The following is a 20,470-nucleotide window of genomic DNA, read 5'->3' as shown; positions in this document are numbered from 1 at the left end:
AACACCCTCCCCCAATCGAACACCACCCCCCATCGAACACCCTCCCCCAATCGAACATCATCCCCCATCGAACACCCTCCCCCATCGAAAACCCTCCCCCATCGAACACTCTTCCCCATCGAACACCCTCCCCCATCGAACACCCTCCCCCATCGAACACCCTCCCCCATCGAACACCGTCCCCCATCGAACACCCTCCCTCATCGAACACCGTCCCCCATCGAACACCCTCCCCCATCGAACACCCTCCCCCATCGAACACCGTCCCCCATCGAGCACCCTCCCCCATCGAGCACCCTCCCCCATCGAACACCCTCCCTCATCGAACACCGTCCCCCCATCGAACACCCTCCCCCATCGAACACCCTCCCCCATCGAACAAAGTTCCCCATTGAACACCCTCCCCCAACGAACACCGTCCCCCATCGAACACCGTCCCACATCGAACACCGTCCCCATCGAACACCGTCCCCCATTGAACACCGTCCCACATCGAACACCCTGCCCCATCGAACACCGTCCCCCATCGAACACCCTCCCCCATCGATCACCGTCCTCCATCGAACACCCTCCCCCTCGTTCACCCACCCCCATCGAACACCCTCCCCCATCGTACACCGTCCTCCATCGAACACCGTCCCCCATCGAACACCCTCCCCCATCGTACACCGTCCCCCATCGAACACCCTCCCCCTCGTTCACCCACCCCCATCGAACACCCTCCCCCATCGAACACCCTCCCCCATGGAACGCCGTCCTCCATCGAACACCGTCCCCCATCGAACACCCTCCCCCATCGAACACCGTCCTCCATCGAACACCGTTCCCCATCGAACACCGTCCCCCATTGAACACCGTCCCCCATCGAACACCGTCCCCCATCGAACACCGCCCCCCATCGAACACCCTCCCCCATCGAACACCGTCCCCCATCGAACACCGCCCCCATCGAACACCCTCCTCCGTCGAACACCCTCCCCCATCGAACACCCTCCCCCATCGAACACCCTCTCCCATCAAACACCCTCCCCCATCGAACACCTTCCCCCATCGAACACCCTCCCCCATCGAACACCCTCTCCCATCGAACACCATCCCCCATCGAACACCCTCCCCCAATCGAACACCATCCCCCATCGAACACCCTCGCCCAATCGAACACCACCCCCTATCGAACACCCTCCCCCAATCGAACATCATCCCCCATCGAACACCCTCCCCCATCGAAAACCCTCCCCCATCGAACACTCTCCCCCATCGAACACCGTCCCCCATCGAACACCCTCCCTCATCGAACACCGTCCCCCATCGAACACCCTCCCCCATCGAACACCCTCCCCCATCGAACACCGTCCCCCATCGAGCACCCTCCCCCATCGAACACCCTCCCCCATCGAACACCCTCCCTCATCGAACACCGTCCCCCCATCGAACACCGTCCCCCATCGAGCACCCTCCCCCATCGAACACCCTCCCCCATCGAACAAAGTCCCCCATTGAACACCCTCCCCCAACGAACACCATCCCCCATCGAACACCGTCCCACATCGAACACCGTCCCCATCGAACACCGTCCCCCATTGAACACCGTCCCACATCGAACACCCTGCCCCATCGAACACCGTCCCCCATCGAACACCCTCCCCCATCGATCACCGTCCTCCATCGAACACCCTCCACCTCGTTCACCCACCCCCATCGAACACCCTCCCCCATCGTACACCGTCCTCCATCGAACACCGTCCCCCATCGAACACCCTCCCCCATCGAACACCGTCCCCCATCGAACACCCTCCCCCTCGTTCACCCACCCCCATCGAACACCCTCCCCCATCGAACACCCTCCCCCATGGAACGCCGTCCTCCATCGAACACCGACCCCCATCGAACACCCTCCCCCATCGAACACCGTCCTCCATCGAACACCGTTCCCCATCGAACACCGTCCCCCATTGAACACCGTCCCCCATCGAACACCGTCCCCCATCGAACACCGCCCCCCATCGAACACCCTCCCCCATCGAACACCGTCCCCCATCGAACACCGTCCCCCATCGAACACCGTTCCCCATCGAACACCCTCCCCCATCGAACACCCTCCCCCATCGAACACCGTCCCCCATCGAACATCCTCCCCCATCGAGCACCCTCCCCCATCGAACACCCTCCACAATCGAACACCGTCCCCCATCGAACACCGTCCCCCCATCGAACACCCTCCCCCATCGAACACCGTCCCCCATCGAACACCCTCCCCCATCGAACACCGTCACCCATCGAAAACCCTCCCCAATCGAACACCCTCCCCCATCGAACACCCTCCCCCATCGAACACACTCCCCCATCGAACACACTCCCCCATCGAACACTCACCCCCATCGAACACCCTCCCCCATCGAACTCCGTCCCCCATCGAACACCCTCCCCCATCGAACACCGTCCCCCATCGAACACCCTCCCCCATCGAACACCGTCACACATCGAACACAGTCACACATCGAACACCCTCCCCCATCGAACACCCTCCCCCATCGAACACACTCCCCCATCGAACACTCACCCCCATCGAACACCCTCCCCCATCGAACACCGTCCCCCATCGAACACCCTCCCCCATCGAACACCCCCCCCAATCGAACACACTCCCCCATCGAACACCCTCCCCCATCGAACACCGTCCCCCATCGAACACCGTCACCCATCGAACACCCTCCCACATCGAACACCCTCCCCCATCGAACACACTCCCCTATCGAACACCCTCCCCCATCGAACACACTCCCCCATCGAACACCCTCCCCCATCGAACACACTCCCCCATCGAACACCCTCCCCCATCGAACACCCTCCTCCATCGAACACCCTCCCCCATCGAACACCCTCCCCCATCGAACACCCTCCCCCCATCGAACACCGTCACCCATCGAACACCGTCCCCCATCGAACACCCTCCCCCATCGAACACCCTCCCCCATCGAACACCGTCACCCATCGAACACCGTCCCCCATCGAACACCCTCCCCCATCGAACACCGTCCCCCATCGAAAACCGTCCCCCATCGAACACCCTCCCCCCATCGAACACCCTCCCCCATCGAACACCGTCCCCCATCGAACACCATCCCCCATCGAACACCATCCCCCATCGAACACCCTCCCACATCGCACACCCTCCCCTATCGAACACCGTCCCCCATCGAACACCTTCCCCCATCGAACACCGTCCCCCATCGAACACCCTCCCCCATCGAACACCGTCCCCCATCGAACACCCTCCCCCATCGAACACCTTCCCCCATCGAACACCCTCCCCCATCGAACACCCTCTCCCATCGAACACCCTCCCCCATCGTACACCCTCCCCCATCGAACACCCTCTCCCATCGAACACCCTCCCCCATCGAACACCCTCCCCCATCGAACACCATCCCCCATCGAACACCCTCCCCCATCGAACACCCTCCCCCATCGAACACCCTCCCCCAACGAACACCCTCCCCCATCGAACACCGTCCCCCATCGAACACCCTCCCCCATCGAACACCATCCCCCATCGAACACCCTCCCCCAATCGAACACCATCCCCCATCGAACACCCTCCCCCATCGAACACCGTCCCCCATCGAACACCCTCCCCCATCGAACACCCTCTCCCATCGAACACCCTCCCCCATCGAACACCCTCCCCCATCGAACACCCTCTCCCATCGAACACCCTCCCCCATCGAACACCCTCCGCCATCGAACACCATCCCCCATCGAACACCCTCCCCCATCGAACACCCTCCCCCATCGAACACCCTCCCCCATCGAACACCGTCTCCCATCGAACACCCTCCCCCATCGAACACCATCCCCCATCGAACACCGTTCCCCATCGAACACCGTCCCCCATCGAACACCCTCCCCCCATCGAACACCCTCCCCCATCGAACACCCTCCCCCATCGAACACCGTCCCCCATCGAACACCCTCCCCCATCGAACACCGTCTCCCATCGAACACCCTCCCCCATCGAACACCGTCCCCCATCGAACACCCTCCCCCATCGAACACCATCCCCCATCGAACACCGTCCCCCATCGAACACCGTCCCCCATCGAACACCCTCCCCAATCGAACACCATCCCCCATCGAACACCCTCCCCCATCGAACACCTTCCCCCATCGAACACCCTCCCCCTCGTTCACCCACCCCCAACGAACACCCTCCCCCATCGAACACCGTCCCCCATCGAACACCCTCCCCCATCGAACACCGTCCCCCATCGAACACCGTCCCCCATCGATCACCGTCCCCCATCGAACACCGTTCCCCATCGAACACCCTCCCCCATCGAACACCCTCCCCCATCGAACACCGTCCCCCATCGAACACCCTCCCCCATCGAACACCCTCCCCCATCGAACACCGTCCCCCATCGAACACCGTCCCCCATCGAACACCCTCCCTCATCGAACACCGTTCCCCATCGAACACCCTCCCCCATCGAACACCCTCCCCCATCGAACACCGCCCCCCATCGAACACCGTCCCCCAACGAACACCGTCCCCCATCGAACACCCTCCCCCATCAAACACCCTCCCCCATCAAACACCCTCCCCCATCAAACACCCTCCCCCATCGAACACCCTCCCCCATCGAACACCGTCCCCCATCGAACACCCTCCCCCATCGAACACCCTCCCCATCGAACATCGTCCCCCATCGAACACCCTCCCACATCGAACACCGACCCCCATCGAACACCGTCCCCCATCGAACACCGTCCCCCATCGAACACCCTCCCCCATCGAACACCTTCCCCCATCGAACACCCTCTCCCATCGAACACCGTCCCCCATCGAACACCCTCCCCCATCGAACACTCTCCCCCATCGAACACCCTCCTCCATCGAAAACCGTCCCCCATCGAACACCCTCCCCCATCGAACACCGTCCCCCATCGAACACCGTCCCCCATCGAACACCCTCCCCCATCGAACACCGACCCCCATCGAACACCGTCCCCCATCGAACACCGTTCCCCCGTCGAACACCCTCCCCCATCGAACACCTTCCCCCATCGAACACCCTCCCCCATCGAACACTCTCCCCCATCGAACACCCTCCTCCATCGAAAACCGTCCCCCATCGAACACCCTCCCCCATCGCACACCGTCCCCCATCGAACACCGTCCCCCATCGAACACCCTCCCCCATCGAACACCGTCTCCCCTCGAACACCGTCCCCCATCGAACACCCTCCCCCATCGAACACCCTCCCCCATCGAACACCCTCCCCCATCGAACACCCCTCCCCATCGAACACCATCCCTCATCGAACACCGTCCCCCATCGAACACTCTCTCCCATCGAACACCGTCCCCCCATCGAACACCCTCCCCCATTGAACACCGTCCCCCATCGAACACCCTCCCCCATCGAACACCGTCCCCCCATCGAACACCCTCCCCCATCGAACACCGTTCCCCATCGAACACCCTCCTCCATCGAACACCCTCCCCCATCGAACACCCTCCCGCATCGAACACCGTCCCCCATTGAACACCCTCCCCAATCGAACACCGTCCCCCATCGAACACCATCCCCCTTCGAACACCTTCCCCCATCGAACACCGTCCCCCATCGAACACCGTCCCCCATCGAACACCGTCCCCCCTCGAACACCGTCCCCCATAGAACACCCTCCCCTATCGATCACCCTCCCCCATCGAACACCCTCCCCCATCGAACACCCTCTCCCATCGAACACCATCCCCCTTCGAACACCTTCCCCCATCGAACACCGTCCCCCATCGAACACCGTCCCCCATCGAACACCCTCCTCCATCGAACACCCTCCCCCATCGAACACCCTCCCCCATCGAACACCCTCTCCCATCGAACACCCTCCCCCATCGAACACCTTCCCCCATCGAACACCCTCCCCCATCGAACACCCTCTCCCATCGAACACCATCCCCCATCGAACACCCTCCCCCAATCGAACACCCTCCCCCATCGAACACCCTCTCCCATCGAACACCATCCCCCATCGAACACCCTCCCCCAATCGAACATCATCCCCCATCGAACACCCTCCCCCATCGAAAACCCTCCCCCATCGAACACTCTCCCCCATCGAACACCGTCCCCCATCGAACACCGTCCCCCATCGAACACCCTCCCTCATCGAACACCGTCCCCCATCGAACACCCTCCCCCATCGAACACCCTCCCCCATCGAACACCGTCCCCCATCGAGCACCCTCCCCCATCGAACACCCTCCCCCATCGAACACCCTCCCTCATCGAACACCGTCCCCCCATCGAACACCGTCCCCCATCGAGCACCCTCCCCCATCGAACACCCTCCCCCATCGAACACCCTCCCTCATCGAACACCCTCCCCCAACGAACACCGTCCCCCATCGAACACCGTCCCACATCGAACACCGTCCCCATCGAACACCGTCCCCCATTGAACACCGTCCCACATCGAACACCCTGCCCCATCGAACACCGTCCCCCATCGAACACCCTCCCCCATCGATCACCGTCCTCCATCGAACACCCTCCCCCTCGTTCACCCACCCCCATCGAACACCCTCCCCCATCGTACACCGTCCCCCATCGAACACCCTCCCCCATCGAACACCGTCCCCCATCGAACACCCTCCCCCATCGACCACCCTCCCCAATAGAACACCCTCCCCCATCGAACACCATCCCCCATCGAACACCATCCCCCATCGAACACCCTCCCCCATCGAACACCCTCCTCCATCGAACACCCACCCCCATCGAACACCCACCCCCATCGAACACCGTCCCCCATCGAACACCGTCCCCCATCGAACACCCTCCCCCATCGAACACCCTCCCCCATCGAACACCCTCCCCCATCGAACACCGTCCCCCATCGAACACCGTCCCCTATTGAACACCCTCCCCCATCGACCACCGTCCCCCATCGAACACCCTCCCCCATCGAACACCGTCCCCCCATCGAACACCCTCCCCCATCGAACACCGTCCCCCATCGAACACCCTCCTCCATCGAACACCGTCCCCCATCGAACACCCTCCCCCATCGGACACCCTCCCCCATCGAACACCGTCCCCCATCGAACACCCTCCCCCATCGAACACCCTCCCCCATCGACCACCGTCCCCCATCGAACACCCTCCCCCATCGAACACCCTCCCCCATCGAACACCCTCCCCCATCGAACACCGTCCCCCATCGAACACCCTCCCCCATCGAGCACCCTCCCCCATCGAACACCGTCCCCCATCAAACACCCTCCCCCATCGAGCACCCTCCCCCATCGAACACCGTCCCCCCATCGAACACCCTCCCCCATCGAACACCGTCCCCCATCGAACACCCTCCCCCATCGAACACCGTCACCCATCGAACACCCTCCCCAATCGAACACACTCCCCCATCGATCACCGTCCCCCATCGAACACCTTCCCCCATCAAACACCGTCCCCCATCGAACACCTTCCCCCATCGAACACCGTCCCCCATCGAAAACCCTCCCACATCGAACACCCTCCCACATCGAACACCGTCCCCCATTGAACACCCTCCCCCAACGAACACCGTCCCCCATCGAACACCGTCCCACATCGAACACCGTCCCCATCGAACACCGTCCCCCATTGAACACCGTCCCACATCGAACACCCTCCCCCATCGAACGCCCTCCCCCATCGAACACCGTCCCCCATCGAACACCCTCCCCCATCGAACACCCTCCCCCATCGAACACCGTCCCCCATCGAACGCCCTCCCCCATCGAACACACTCCCCCATCGATCACCGTCCCCCATCGAACACCTTCCCCCATCGAACACCGTCCCCCATCGAACACCTTCCCCCATCGAACACCGTCCCCCATCGAACACCCTCCCACATCGAACACAGTCCCCCATTGAACACCCTCCCCCAACGAACACCGTCCCCCATCGAACACCGTCCCACATCGAGCACCCTCCCCCATCGAACACCGTCCCCCCATCGAACACCCTCCCCCATCGAACACCGTCCCCCATCGAACACCGTCACACATCGAACACAGTCACACATCGAACACCCTCCCCCATCGAACACCCTCCCCCATCGAACACACTCCCCCATCGAACACTCACCCCCATCGAACACCCTCCCCCATCGAACACCGTCCCCCATCGAACACCCTCCCCCATCGAACACCCCCCCCAATCGAACACACTCCCCCATCGAACACCCTCCCCCATCGAACACCGTCCCCCATCGAACACCGTCACCCATCGAACACCCTCCCACATCGAACACCCTCCCCCATCGAACACCCTCCCCCATCGAACACCCTCCCCCATCGAACACACTCCCCTATCGAACACCCTCCCCCATCGAACACACTCCCCCATCGAACACCCTCCCCCATCGAACACACTCCCCCATCGAACACCCTCCCCCATCGAACACCCTCCTCCATCGAACACCCTCCCCCATCGAACACCCTCCCCCATCGAACACCCTCCCCCCATCGAACACCGTCACCCATCGAACACCGTCCCCCATCGAACACCCTCCCCCATCGAACACCCTCCCCCATCGAACACCGTCACCCATCGAACACCGTCCCCCATCGAACACCCTCCCCCATCGAACACCGTCCCCCATCGAAAACCGTCCCCCATCGAACACCCTCCCCCCATCGAACACCCTCCCCCATCGAACACCATCCCCCATCGAACACCCTCCCACATCGCACACCCTCCCCTATCGAACACCGTCCCCCATCGAACACCTTCCCCCATCGAACACCGTCCCCCATCGAACACCCTCCCCCATCGAACACCGTCCCCCATCGAACACCCTCCCCCATCGAACACCTTCCCCCATCGAACACCCTCCCCCATCGAACACCCTCTCCCATCGAACACCCTCCCCCATCGTACACCCTCCCCCATCGAACACCCTCTCCCATCGAACACCCTCCCCCATCGAACACCCTCCCCCATCGAACACCATCCCCCATCGAACACCCTCCCCCATCGAACACCCTCCCCCATCGAACACCCTCCCCCAACGAACACCCTCCCCCATCGAACACCGTCCCCCATCGAACACCCTCCCCCATCGAACACCATCCCCCATCGAACACCCTCCCCCAATCGAACACCATCCCCCATCGAACACCCTCCCCCATCGAACACCGTCCCCCATCGAACACCCTCCCCCATCGAACACCCTCTCCCATCGAACACCCTCCCCCATCGAACACCCTCCCCCATCGAACACCCTCTCCCATCGAACACCCTCCCCCATCGAACACCCTCCGCCATCGAACACCATCCCCCATCGAACACCCTCCCCCATCGAACACCCTCCCCCATCGAACACCCTCCCCCATCGAACACCGTCTCCCATCGAACACCCTCCCCCATCGAACACCATCCCCCATCGAACACCGTTCCCCATCGAACACCGTCCCCCATCGAACACCCTCCCCCCATCGAACACCCTCCCCCATCGAACACCCTCCCCCATCGAACACCGTCCCCCATCGAACACCCTCCCCCATCGAACACCGTCTCCCATCGAACACCCTCCCCCATCGAACACCATCCCCCATCGAACACCGTTCCCCATCGAACACCATCCCCCATCGAACACCGTCCCCCATCGAACACCATCCCCCATCGAACACCATCCCCCATCGAACACCGTCCCCCATCGAACACCGTCCCCCATCGAACACCCTCCCCAATCGAACACCATCCCCCATCGAACACCCTCCCCCATCGAACACCTTCCCCCATCGAACACCCTCCCCCTCGTTCACCCACCCCCAACGAACACCCTCCCCCATCGAACACCGTCCCCCATCGAACACCCTCCCCCATCGAACACCGTCCCCCATCGAACACCGTCCCCCATCGATCACCGTCCCCCATCGAACACCGTTCCCCATCGAACACCCTCCCCCATCGAACACCCTCCCCCATCGAACACCGTCCCCCATCGAACACCCTCCCCCATCGAACACCCTCCCCCATCGAACACCGTCCCCCATCGAACACCGTCCCCCATCGAACACCCTCCCTCATCGAACACCGTTCCCCATCGAACACCCTCCCCCATCGAACACCCTCCCCCATCGAACACCGCCCCCCATCGAACACCGTCCCCCAACGAACACCGTCCCCCATCGAACACCCTCCCCCATCAAACACCCTCCCCCATCAAACACCCTCCCCCATCAAACACCCTCCCCCATCGAACACCCTCCCCCATCGAACACCGTCCCCCATCGAACACCCTCCCCCATCGAACACCCTCCCCATCGAACATCGTCCCCCATCGAACACCCTCCCACATCGAACACCGACCCCCATCGAACACCGTCCCCCATCGAACACCGTCCCCCATCGAACACCCTCCCCCATCGAACACCTTCCCCCATCGAACACCCTCTCCCATCGAACACCGTCCCCCATCGAACACCCTCCCCCATCGAACACTCTCCCCCATCGAACACCCTCCTCCATCGAAAACCGTCCCCCATCGAACACCCTCCCCCATCGAACACCGTCCCCCATCGAACACCGTCCCCCATCGAACACCCTCCCCCATCGAACACCGACCCCCATCGAACACCGTCCCCCATCGAACACCGTTCCCCCGTCGAACACCCTCCCCCATCGAACACCTTCCCCCATCGAACACCCTCCCCCATCGAACACTCTCCCCCATCGAACACCCTCCTCCATCGAAAACCGTCCCCCATCGAACACCCTCCCCCATCGAACACCGTCCCCCATCGAACACCGTCCCCCATCGAACACCCTCCCCCATCGAACACCGTCTCCCCTCGAACACCGTCCCCCATCGAACACCCTCCCCCATCGAACACCCTCCCCCATCGAACACCCTCCCCCATCGAACACCCCTCCCCATCGAACACCATCCCTCATCGAACACCGTCCCCCATCGAACACTCTCTCCCATCGAACACCGTCCCCCCATCGAACACCCTCCCCCATTGAACACCGTCCCCCATCGAACACCCTCCCCCATCGAACACCGTCCCCCCATCGAACACCCTCCCCCATCGAACACCGTTCCCCATCGAACACCCTCCTCCATCGAACACCCTCCCCCATCGAACACCCTCCCGCATCGAACACCGTCCCCCATTGAACACCCTCCCCAATCGAACACCGTCCCCCATCGAACACCATCCCCCTTCGAACACCTTCCCCCATCGAACACCGTCCCCCATCGAACACCGTCCCCCATCGAACACCGTCCCCCCTCGAACACCGTCCCCCATAGAACACCCTCCCCCATCGATCACCCTCCCCCATCGAACACCCTCCCCCATCGAACACCCTCTCCCATCGAACACCATCCCCCTTCGAACACCTTCCCCCATCGAACACCGTCCCCCATCGAACACCGTCCCCCATCGAACACCCTCCTCCATCGAACACCCTCCCCCATCGAACACCCTCCCCCATCGAACACCCTCTCCCATCGAACACCCTCCCCCATCGAACACCTTCCCCCATCGAACACCCTCCCCCATCGAACACCCTCTCCCATCGAACACCATCCCCCATCGAACACCCTCCCCCAATCGAACACCCTCCCCCATCGAACACCCTCTCCCATCGAACACCATCCCCCATCGAACACCCTCCCCCAATCGAACATCATCCCCCATCGAACACCCTCCCCCATCGAAAACCCTCCCCCATCGAACACTCTCCCCCATCGAACACCGTCCCCCATCGAACACCGTCCCCCATCGAACACCCTCCCTCATCGAACACCGTCCCCCATCGAACACCCTCCCCCATCGAACACCCTCCCCCATCGAACACCGTCCCCCATCGAGCACCCTCCCCCATCGAACACCCTCCCCCATCGAACACCCTCCCTCATCGAACACCGTCCCCCCATCGAACACCGTCCCCCATCGAGCACCCTCCCCCATCGAACACCCTCCCCCATCGAACACCCTCCCTCATCGAACACCCTCCCCCAACGAACACCGTCCCCCATCGAACACCGTCCCACATCGAACACCGTCCCCATCGAACACCGTCCCCCATTGAACACCGTCCCACATCGAACACCCTGCCCCATCGAACACCGTCCCCCATCGAACACCCTCCCCCATCGATCACCGTCCTCCATCGAACACCCTCCCCCTCGTTCACCCACCCCCATCGAACACCCTCCCCCATCGTACACCGTCCCCCATCGAACACCCTCCCCCATCGAACACCGTCCCCCATCGAACACCCTCCCCCATCGACCACCCTCCCCCATAGAACACCCTCCCCCATCGAACACCATCCCCCATCGAACACCATCCCCCATCGAACACCCTCCCCCATCGAACACCCTCCTCCATCGAACACCCACCCCCATCGAACACCCACCCCCATCGAACACCGTCCCCCATCGAACACCGTCCCCCATCGAACACCCTCCCCCATCGAACACCCTCCCCCATCGAACACCCTCCCCCATCGAACACCGTCCCCCATCGAACACCGTCCCCTATTGAACACCCTCCCCCATCGACCACCGTCCCCCATCGAACACCCTCCCCCATCGAACACCGTCCCCCCATCGAACACCCTCCCCCATCGAACACCGTCCCCCATCGAACACCCTCCTCCATCGAACACCGTCCCCCATCGAACACCCTCCCCCATCGGACACCCTCCCCCATCGAACACCGTCCCCCATCGAACACCCTCCCCCATCGAACACCCTCCCCCATCGACCACCGTCCCCCATCGAACACCCTCCCCCATCGAACACCCTCCCCCATCGAACACCCTCCCCCATCGAACACCGTCCCCCATCGAACACCCTCCCCCATCGAGCACCCTCCCCCATCGAACACCGTCCCCCATCAAACACCCTCCCCCATCGAGCACCCTCCCCCATCGAACACCGTCCCCCCATCGAACACCCTCCCCCATCGAACACCGTCCCCCATCGAACACCCTCCCCCATCGAACACCGTCACCCATCGAACACCCTCCCCAATCGAACACACTCCCCCATCGATCACCGTCCCCCATCGAACACCTTCCCCCATCAAACACCGTCCCCCATCGAACACCTTCCCCCATCGAACACCGTCCCCCATCGAAAACCCTCCCACATCGAACACCCTCCCACATCGAACACCGTCCCCCATTGAACACCCTCCCCCAACGAACACCGTCCCCCATCGAACACCGTCCCACATCGAACACCGTCCCCATCGAACACCGTCCCCCATTGAACACCGTCCCACATCGAACACCCTCCCCCATCGAACGCCCTCCCCCATCGAACACCGTCCCCCATCGAACACCCTCCCCCATCGAACACCCTCCCCCATCGAACACCGTCCCCCATCGAACGCCCTCCCCCATCGAACACACTCCCCCATCGATCACCGTCCCCCATCGAACACCTTCCCCCATCGAACACCGTCCCCCATCGAACACCTTCCCCCATCGAACACCGTCCCCCATCGAACACCCTCCCACATCGAACACAGTCCCCCATTGAACACCCTCCCCCAACGAACACCGTCCCCCATCGAACACCGTCCCACATCGAGCACCCTCCCCCATCGAACACCGTCCCCCCATCGAACACCCTCCCCCATCGAACACCGTCCCCCATCGAACACCGTCCCCCATCGAACACCGTCACCCATCGAACACCCTCCCCAATCGAACACACTCCCCCATCGATCACCGTCCCCCATCGAACACCTTCCCCCATCGAACACCGTCCCCCATCGAACACCTTCCCCCATCGAACACCGTCCCCCATCGAACACCCTCCCACATCGAACACAGTCCCCCATTGAACACCCTCCCCCAACGAACACCGTCCCCCATCGAACACCGTCCCACATCGAACACCGTCCCCATCGAACACCGTCCCACATCGAACACCCTCCCCCATCGAACGCCCTCCCCCATCGAACACCGTCCCCCATCGAACACCCTCCCCCATCGAACACCCTCCCCCATCGAACACCCTCCCCCATCGAACGCCCTCCCCCATCGAACCCCCTCCCACATTGAACACCGTCCCCCATCGAACACCCTCCCCCATCGAACACCGTCCCCCATCGATCACCGTCCCCCATCGAACACCGTTCCCCATCGAACACCCTCCCCCATCGAACACCGTCCCCCATCGAACATCCTCCCCCATCGAACACCCTCCCCCATCGAACACCGTCCCCCATCGAACACCGTCCCCCATCGAACACCGTCCCCCATCGAACACCCTCCCCCATCGAACACCCTGCCCCATCGAACACCGTCCCCCATCGAACACCGTCCCCCATCGAACACCGTCCCCCATCGAACACCCGCCCCCATCGAACACCCTCCCCCATCAAACACCCTCCCCCATCGAACACCGTCCCCCATCGAACACACTCCCCCATCGAACACCCTGCACATCGAACATCGTCCCCCATCGAACACCCTCCCACATCGAACACCGACCCCCCTCGAACACCGTCCCCCATCGAACACCGTCCCCCATTGAACACCCTCCCCCATCGAACACCTTCCCCCATCGAACACCCTCTCCATCGAACACCGTCCCCCATCGAACACCCTCCCCCATCGAACACCGTCCCCCATCGAACACCGTCCCCCATCGAACACCGTCCCCCATCGAACACCCTCCCCCTCGTTCACCCACCCCCATCGAACACCCTCCCCCATCGAACACCCTCCCCCATCGAACACCCTCCCCCATCGAACACCCTCCTCCATCGAACACCATCCCCCATCGAACACCGTCCCCCATCGAACACCCTCCCCCATCGAACACCGTCCCCCATCGAGCACCCTCCCCCATCGAACACCCTCCCCCTCGTTCACCGTCCCCCATCGAACACCCTCCCCCATCGAACACCGTCCTCCATCGAACACCCTCCCCCATCGAACACCCTCCCCCATCGAACACCCTCCCCCATCGAACACCCTCCCCCATCGAACACCTTCCCCCATCGAACACCCTCCCCCATCGAACACCGTCCCCCATCAAACACCGTCCCCCATCGAACATCCTCCCCCATCGAACACCCTCCCCCCATCGAACACCGTCCCCCATCGAACACCGTCCCCCATCGAACACCCTCCCCCCATCGAACACCCTCCCCCATCGAACACCGTCCCCCATCGAACACGATCCCCCATCGAACACCCTCCCCCATTGAACACACTCCCCCATCGAACACCGTCCCCCATCAAACACCCTCCCCCATCGAACACCGTCCCCCATCGAACACCCTCCCCCCATCGAACACCGTCCCCCATCGAACACCGTCCCCCATTGAACACCGTCCCCAATCGAACAGCCTCCCCCATCGAACACCGTCCCCCATCGAACACCCTCCCCCATCGAACACCCTCCCCTATTGAACACCCTCCCCCATCGAACACCGTCCCCCATCGAACACCCTCCCCCATCGAACACCCTCCCCCATCGAACACCCTCCCCCATCGAACACCCTCCCCCTTCGAACACCCTCCCCCATCGAACACCCTCCCGCATCGAACACCGTCCCCCATTGAACACCCTCCCCAATCGAACACCGTCCCCCATCGAACACCATCCCCCTTCGAACACCTTCCCCCATCGAACACCGTCCCCCATCGAACACCGTCCCCCATCGAACACCGTCCCCCCTCGAACACCGTCCCCCATAGAACACCCTCCCCCATCGATCACCCTCCCCCATCGAACACCCTCCCCCATCGAACACCCTCTCCCATCGAACACCATCCCCCTTCGAACACCTTCCCCCATCGAACACCGTCCCCCATCGAACACCGTCCCCCATCGAACACCCTCCTCCATCGAACACCCTCCCCCATCGAACACCCTCCCCCATCGAACACCCTCTCCCATCGAACACCCTCCCCCATCGAACACCTTCCCCCATCGAACACCCTCCCCCATCGAACACCCTCTCCCATCGAACACCATCCCCCATCGAACACCCTCCCCCAATCGAACACCCTCCCCCATCGAACACCCTCTCCCATCGAACACCATCCCCCATCGAACACCCTCCCCCAATCGAACATCATCCCCCATCGAACACCCTCCCCCATCGAAAACCCTCCCCCATCGAACACTCTCCCCCATCGAACACCGTCCCCCATCGAACACCGTCCCCCATCGAACACCCTCCCTCATCGAACACCGTCCCCCATCGAACACCCTCCCCCATCGAACACCCTCCCCCATCGAACACCGTCCCCCATCGAGCACCCTCCCCCATCGAACACCCTCCCCCATCGAACACCCTCCCTCATCGAACACCGTCCCCCCATCGAACACCGTCCCCCATCGAGCACCCTCCCCCATCGAACACCCTCCCCCATCGAACACCCTCCCTCATCGAACACCCTCCCCCAACGAACACCGTCCCCCATCGAACACCGTCCCACATCGAACACCGTCCCCATCGAACACCGTCCCCCATTGAACACCGTCCCACATCGAACACCCTGCCCCATCGAACACCGTCCCCCATCGAACACCCTCCCCCATCGATCACCGTCCTCCATCGAACACCCTCCCCCTCGTTCACCCACCCCCATCGAACACCCTCCCCCATCGTACACCGTCCCCCATCGAACACCCTCCCCCATCGAACACCGTCCCCCATCGAACACCCTCCCCCATCGACCACCCTCCCCCATAGAACACCCTCCCCCATCGAACACCATCCCCCATCGAACACCATCCCCCATCGAACACCCTCCCCCATCGAACACCCTCCTCCATCGAACACCCACCCCCATCGAACACCCACCCCCATCGAACACCGTCCCCCATCGAACACCGTCCCCCATCGAACACCCTCCCCCATCGAACACCCTCCCCCATCGAACACCCTCCCCCATCGAACACCGTCCCCCATCGAACACCGTCCCCTATTGAACACCCTCCCCCATCGACCACCGTCCCCCATCGAACACCCTCCCCCATCGAACACCGTCCCCCCATCGAACACCCTCCCCCATCGAACACCGTCCCCCATCGAACACCCTCCTCCATCGAACACCGTCCCCCATCGAACACCCTCCCCCATCGGACACCCTCCCCCATCGAACACCGTCCCCCATCGAACACCCTCCCCCATCGAACACCCTCCCCCATCGACCACCGTCCCCCATCGAACACCCTCCCCCATCGAACACCCTCCCCCATCGAACACCCTCCCCCATCGAACACCGTCCCCCATCGAACACCCTCCCCCATCGAGCACCCTCCCCCATCGAACACCGTCCCCCATCAAACACCCTCCCCCATCGAGCACCCTCCCCCATCGAACACCGTCCCCCCATCGAACACCCTCCCCCATCGAACACCGTCCCCCATCGAACACCCTCCCCCATCGAACACCGTCACCCATCGAACACCCTCCCCAATCGAACACACTCCCCCATCGATCACCGTCCCCCATCGAACACCTTCCCCCATCAAACACCGTCCCCCATCGAACACCTTCCCCCATCGAACACCGTCCCCCATCGAACACCCTCCCACATCGAACACCCTCCCACATCGAACACCGTCCCCCATTGAACACCCTCCCCCAACGAACACCGTCCCCCATCGAACACCGTCCCACATCGAACACCGTCCCCATCGAACACCGTCCCCCATTGAACACCGTCCCACATCGAACACCCTCCCCCATCGAACGCCCTCCCCCATCGAACACCGTCCCCCATCGAACACCCTCCCCCATCGAACACCCTCCCCCATCGAACACCGTCCCCCATCGAACGCCCTCCCCCATCGAACACACTCCCCCATCGATCACCGTCCCCCATCGAACACCTTCCCCCATCGAACACCGTCCCCCATCGAACACCTTCCCCCATCGAACACCGTCCCCCATCGAACACCCTCCCACATCGAACACAGTCCCCCATTGAACACCCTCCCCCAACGAACACCGTCCCCCATCGAACACCGTCCCACATCGAGCACCCTCCCCCATCGAACACCGTCCCCCCATCGAACACCCTCCCCCATCGAACACCGTCCCCCATCGAACACCGTCCCCCATCGAACACCGTCACCCATCGAACACCCTCCCCAATCGAACACACTCCCCCATCGATCACCGTCCCCCATCGAACACCTTCCCCCATCGAACACCGTCCCCCATCGAACACCTTCCCCCATCGAACACCGTCCCCCATCGAACACCCTCCCACATCGAACACAGTCCCCCATTGAACACCCTCCCCCAACGAACACCGTCCCCCATCGAACACCGTCCCACATCGAACACCGTCCCCATCGAACACCGTCCCACATCGAACACCCTCCCCCATCGAACGCCCTCCCCCATCGAACACCGTCCCCCATCGAACACCCTCCCCCATCGAACACCCTCCCCCATCGAACACCCTCCCCCATCGAACGCCCTCCCCCATCGAACCCCCTCCCACATTGAACACCGTCCCCCATCGAACACCCTCCCCCATCGAACACCGTCCCCCATCGAACACCGTCCCCCATCGATCACCGTCCCCCATCGAACACCGTTCCCCATCGAACACCCTCCCCCATCGAACACCGTCCCCCATCGAACATCCTCCCCCATCGAACACCCTCCCCCATCGAACACCGTCCCCCATCGAACACCGTCCCCCATCGAACACCGTCCCCCATCGAACACCCTCCCCCATCGAACACCCTGCCCCATCGAACACCGTCCCCCATCGAACACCGTCCCCCATCGAACACCGTCCCCCATCGAACACCCGCCCCCATCGAACACCCTCCCCCATCAAACACCCTCCCCCATCGAACACCGTCCCCCATCGAACACACTCCCCCATCGAACACCCTGCACATCGAACATCGTCCCCCATCGAACACCCTCCCACATCGAACACCGACCCCCCTCGAACACCGTCCCCCATCGAACACCGTCCCCCATTGAACACCCTCCCCCATCGAACACCTTCCCCCATCGAACACCCTCTCCATCGAACACCGTCCCCCATCGAACACCCTCCCCCATCGAACACCGTCCCCCATCGAACACCGTCCCCCATCGAACACCGTCCCCCATCGAACACCCTCCCCCTCGTTCACCCACCCCCATCGAACACCCTCCCCCATCGAACACCCTCCCCCATCGAACACCCTCCCCCATCGAACACCCTCCTCCATCGAACACCATCCCCCATCGAACACCGTCCCCCATCGAACACCCTCCCCCATCGAACACCGTCCCCCATCGAGCACCCTCCCCCATCGAACACCCTCCCCCTCGTTCACCGTCCCCCATCGAACACCCTCCCCCATCGAACACCGTCCTCCATCGAACACCCTCCCCCATCGAACACCCTCCCCCATCGAACACCCTCCCCCATCGAACACCCTCCCCCATCGAACACCTTCCCCCATCGAACACCCTCCCCCATCGAACACCCTCCCCCATCAAACACCGTCCCCCATCGAACACCCTCCCCCCATCGAACACCGTCCCCCATCGAACACCGTCCCCCATCGAACACCCTCCCCCCATCGAACACCCTCCCCCATCGAACACCGTCCCCCATCGAACACGATCCCCCATCGAACACCCTCCCCCATTGAACACACTCCCCCATCGAACACCGTCCCCCATCAAACACCCTCCCCCATCGAACACCGTCCCCCATCGAACACCCTCCCCCCATCGAACACCGTCCCCCATCGAACACCGTCCCCCATTGAACACCGTCCCCAATCGAACAGCCTCCCCCATCGAACACCGTCCCCCATCGAACACCCTCCCCCATCGAACACCCTCCCCTATTGAACACCCTCCCCCATCGAACACCGTCCCCCATCGAACACCCTCCCCCATCGAACACTCTCCCCCATCGAACACCCTCCCCCATCGAACACCCTCCCCCTTCGAACACCCTCTCCCATCGAACACCCTCCCCCATCGAACACCGTCCCCCATCGAACACCCTCCCCCATCGAACACCCTCCCCCATCGAACACCGTACCCCATCGAATACCCTCCCCCATCGAACACCCTCCCCCATCGAACATCGTCCCCCCCATCGAACACCCTCCTCCATCGAACACCGTCCCCCATCGAACACCCTCCCCCATCGAACACCCTCCCCCATCGAACACCCTCCTCCATCGAACACCGTCCCCCATCGAACACCCTCCCCCATCGAACACCGTCCCCCATCGAACACCGTCCCCCATCGATCACCGTCCCCCATCGACCACCGTTCCCCATCGATCCCCGTCCCCCATCGACCACCGTCCCCCATCGAACACCGTCCCCCATCGAACACCCTCCCCCATCGAACACCGTCCCCCATCGAACACCCTCCCCCATCGAACTCCGTCCCCCATCGAACACCCTCCTCCATCGAACACCGTCCCCCATCGA

Source organism: Chiloscyllium punctatum, chromosome 21 (genome assembly GCF_047496795.1).
Source record: "Chiloscyllium punctatum isolate Juve2018m chromosome 21, sChiPun1.3, whole genome shotgun sequence".
Taxonomy (NCBI): Eukaryota; Metazoa; Chordata; class Chondrichthyes; order Orectolobiformes; family Hemiscylliidae; genus Chiloscyllium; species Chiloscyllium punctatum.
Note: the sequence above shows the minus strand (reverse complement) of the source record.